This window comes from Morus notabilis, unplaced genomic scaffold, assembly GCF_000414095.1.
Source record: "Morus notabilis unplaced genomic scaffold, ASM41409v2 Scaffold39, whole genome shotgun sequence".
Lineage (NCBI taxonomy): Eukaryota > Viridiplantae > Streptophyta > Magnoliopsida > Rosales > Moraceae > Morus > Morus notabilis.
In genome coordinates this window covers 257,685-262,473 of record NW_010366566.1, presented here as the reverse complement: position 1 = coordinate 262,473, position 4,789 = coordinate 257,685, and positions in this window count along the sequence as shown.

Below are 4,789 nucleotides of genomic sequence, written 5' to 3'. Positions count from 1 at the left end.
AATGAGATTAAATTTAAATAAATTAGCAAATGGTTCTTGCAAAAATTTATATGAGTCAAATGTGAAATTTATAAATTTAAATGTTAAATTTTAAAATTCACAAATGACTTAAAAATAATTTTAAAGTTGTTTAAAATTTATTTGGATCTTAGTGACTTAAATTGTTTAAATTCACTGAGAAGTATAAAGCAAGAGTTGTTTTATAAAATAAATACACCATTTGTAAATAATGAGTGGGAGCGGGTAATATGACAATATAACCCATAGGTCTCCACCGTTAGTACAACACCGTCAGTAATTAATGAGGCCCCGAGACGCTTTGATTTCGTCCTCCCTACGGAGGGTATTCATTAATTATAATAACAAGGTTGACTTCCAAAGAGATAGGATCTCTAAGATGTATTTTAGAATGGACATACCCTACGGCGGCAACTTCTAAGTTAAGTCTAAAAGATCTGAAGCGGTGGGTTACACTCATAAAGAGATAATTAAATTGGTTAATTATTTTCTTGACCTAAAATAAAAGGAAATTAATAAATATTAGAAGTATGAGATATTTCAGATAGTATTTATTAATTGAGATAGTCTCATTTTAATTAGCAATTATTTGACCTACCCTACGGCGTCACTTAATTGTGGTGATTAAAATTCCTTAGGCAATTAAACATGTATTTGTGTATTTAACATGTGCATTCATGCATCATATTTATATGCCTTAAAATTAGTAGTGATATTTATGCAAAATGTTGATTGAGTTAAATTCTTTATTTTCAGCAAAAATGTCAAATCCTATTTTCGCACTTCTCGCTTCTCAAATTTTGAATGGTGAAAACTTTGTCAAATGGAAAAGCAACATGAATATCTTTTTGATCTGTGAAAACTACAATTTTGTCCTTAAGGAGGATTATCCTCCAGTGCCTCCAACCAATGCTGCCAGGGCTTTGACCGAGCGATATTATCGCTGAATCAACGCCAACAACAAGGCCCGTTGTTACCTGTTAGCAGCAATGAATGAAGTGCTGAGAACTCAGCACGAAGGCCTTGCGACTGCTAGAGAGATCATAGACACTCTTCAGAGGATGTTTAGACGTCCATCTGATTCAGCCTGACACGCTACTATCAAAGCCATTATGAACGGCCGTATGAAGAATGGTTCTTCTGTACGTGAGCATATGCTTGAGATGATTAATCATCTTAATGAGGCTGAAATTAATGGGTCTCAGATTGATGAGAATACCCAGGTTGGCATGATACTAGAGACACTTTCTCCTGATTTCCTTCCATTCAGGACAAGTTATCTGATGAACCAAAAGAATGATAACTTAACTGAGCTCCTGAATGAGCTGCAACAATTTGAGTCCCTTATAGGTGATAAGGGAGGCAAGGCAAACGTTGCTGAGGGGAGGCCTTCTTCATCAAAGACTAAGAAGAAGAAGAATCAAGGGAACAATAAGGGAAAATGGAAGAAGAAGATCCAGAAGAACAAGTAGAACAAGGCTGCTCCAAAGTCTAAGGGAAAGTGTTTCCACTGCAACCAGGACGGCCATTGGAAGAGGAACTGCAAAAAGTACCTCGATGAGCTGAAAGTGAAGAAGCAAGGTAAATCAGATTTACTGGTCATGGAAACATGTTTAGTTGAGAATGACTTTTCTACCTGGATAGTTGATTCAGGGGCATCTAATCATGTTTGTACTTCTTTACAGATGTTGGAAACGTCCAGGGATATTAAAGAGGGATCTTTCCAGATGAGAGTGGGCAATGGGGCAAGGATCTCAGCGACGGCAGTAGGGACAGTGCGACTGTCTTTTGCAAATGATAAATATTTATTGTTAGACAATGTTTATTTTATTCCAAATTTCAAACGGAATTTGCTTTCAGTTTCTAGATTGCATGAACAATTTGTTTCAGTTTCTTTTGATATTGACTTTGTATCTTTATCTAAGAATGGAATTTATATTTGTTCCGGTTTTGTTGATGATGGTCTTTACTTTGTTAAACCCATATTCAACGAAATGCTACAAACTGAAATGTTCAAAGTCGCTAAACCAACCCCTAAAAGAAAAAAGGTTTCTAACGAAAATGAAACATACTTGTGGCATCTAAGGCTGGGTCATATAAACATAGATAGGATTGAAAGACTAGCAAAGGATGGTCCTTTGAGAGAGCTAAAGGTTGGCACTCTACCGGTTTGTGAATCCTGTCTAAAAGGAAAAATCCCAGAGAGGCCATTTTCAGCAAAGGGTGAAAGAGCAAAGACACCCCTTGAAATCATACATACCGATGTATGTGGTCCTTTGAATGTCAAAGCGGGGGGAGGCTATGAATACTTCGTCACATTTATTGATGATCATTCAAGATTCGGATATGCATACCTGATGCAAAAAAAATCTGAAACCTTTGAAAAGTTCAAAGAATTCCATGCCGAAGCTGAAAAGCAACTAGGCAAATCGATCAAAACTCTTCGATTGGATCGAGGAGGAGAGTACTTGGATTATGAATTCAAAGACCATTTGATTGAAAATGGAATAATATATCAGCTCACTGCACCTGGCACACCACAACAAAATGGTGTAGCTGAAAGAAGAAACCGCACCTTACTTGACATGATGAGATCAATGTTAAGTTATTCTTCTTTACCCACTTCATTCTGGGGATATGCATTACAAACAGCAGTATACATTCTGAACTTAGTTCCATCTAAGTCAATCCCCATAACACCCCTAGAGTTGTGGAATGGTCGCAAACCTAGTTTGAGACACATTCGCATATGGGGGTGCCCAGCACATGTGTTGAAGGGAAAGACTGGGAAGTTAGAACCTCGCTCGGAAGTCTGCATATTTGTGGGCTATCCAAAAGGAACAACATGAGGTATGTTTTATAGTCCTCAGGATAACAAAGTGTTTGTATCGACAAACGCTACGTTTCTTGAGCATAACTATATGGCAGATTTCAAGCCCAGAAGTAAGATAGTTCTGGAAGAGTTGCTGGCTGATCAGATTAGCCCCATGCCGACAACAGTTGTTGGACGATAAAGAAGGAAGACCACTGACCATGATCAAACCCCCCCGCCACCACGACGCAGTGGGAGGGAAATAAGATTGCTAACTCGCTATCGTGAAAATGGATAAGCAAATGTTGCAGTCACCGATGGCAGTGAAGATGATCCATTGTCATATAGGATAGCAATTGATGATATTGATTAAGAAAAATGGCAAGAAGCCATGAAACTTGAAATGGAGTCTATGTACTCCAATTCTGTCTGGGAGCTTGTAGACCTACCAGAAGGCGTTAAGCCTATTGGTTGCAAATGGATCTATAAGAGAAAGAGAAGAGCTGATGGAAAAGTTGAAACGTTCAAAGCAAGATTGGTTGCAAAGGGTTTTACCCAAAAGGAAGGAGTAGACTATGAGGATACTTTTTCCCCTGTAGCCATGCTAAAATCCATCCGCATACTCTTATCCATTGCTGGTGATTATGACTATGAGATATGGCAAATGGATGTCAAGACGGCGTTTCTGAACGGCCATCTTGAAGAGACCATTCATATGGTCCAACCAGAGGGTTTCATGGTAAAAGGCCAAGAGCAGAAAGTCTGCAAATTGCAGAGGTCCATTTATGGACTAAAGCAAGCTTCTAGATCTTGGAACATCAGATTTAACGAAGCTATAAAATCTTATGGCTTTGAACAAAATCTTGGTGAACCTTGTGTCTACAAACAAATTCAATGAGATAAAGTGGTCTTCTTGGTTCTTTACGTAGATGACATTCTGCTCATTGGGAATGATGTAGAATCATTATGCAAAGTAAAGAACTAGCTAGCCAACCAATTCCAAATGAAGGATTTGGGAGAAGCTAACTATATTCTTGGGATCCGAATTATCCGGGATCGCAAGAATATACTTTTGGCATTGTCTCAGGCATCGTATATTGACAAGGTGCTTGTCAGGTTTTCGATGCAAAACTCCAAGAAAGGAAATTTGCCTTTTCGACATGGAGTTTATCTCTCCAAGGAGCAGTGTCCAAAGACACCTCAAGAAGAAGAGGATATGAGATGAGTTTCCTATGCATCGGCAGTTGGTAGCCTGATGTATGCAATACTATGTACTAGACCTGACATATGTTATGCAGTAGGGTTGGTTAGCAGATACCAGTCAAACCCAGGATTAGATCATTGGGTTGCAGTCAAACACATACTCAAATATTTGAGGAGGATGAGAAACCATATGCTTGTATACTCTGGTAGGGATTTGATTCCTATTGGATATGCTGATTCTGATTTTCAGTCGGATAGGGTCTCTCGCAAGTCCACTTCAGGGGCAGTGTTCACTTTGGGAAATAGAGCCATCATATAGAGGAGTATCAAGCAATCTTGTATTGCTGACTCAACCATGGAGGCTGAGTATGTAGCAGCTAAGGAAGCTGTCTGGCTTTGTGAATTTCTGAAGGATTTGGAAGTTGTTCCAAATATACATGAGCCTATCATACTCTATTGTGACAACAGTGGAGTAGTGGCCAATGCCAAGGAGCCCAGGAACCACCGCAAAGGAAAGCATATAGAGCGAAAATTCCACCTGGTCAGAGAGATTGTTTCTAGAGGAGACATTTCAGTTGATCGCATCCGCGAACAACATAGCTGATCCGTTTACCAAAACATTACCAACAGGGAGTTTTGAGAGACATCTTGAAAATATGGGACTTAGAGACATGCCTCATTTGCTTTAGGGCAAGTGGGAGATTGTTGGGATATATGCCCATAAATCAAATAAGATGTAAATATTTTGCTGATTAT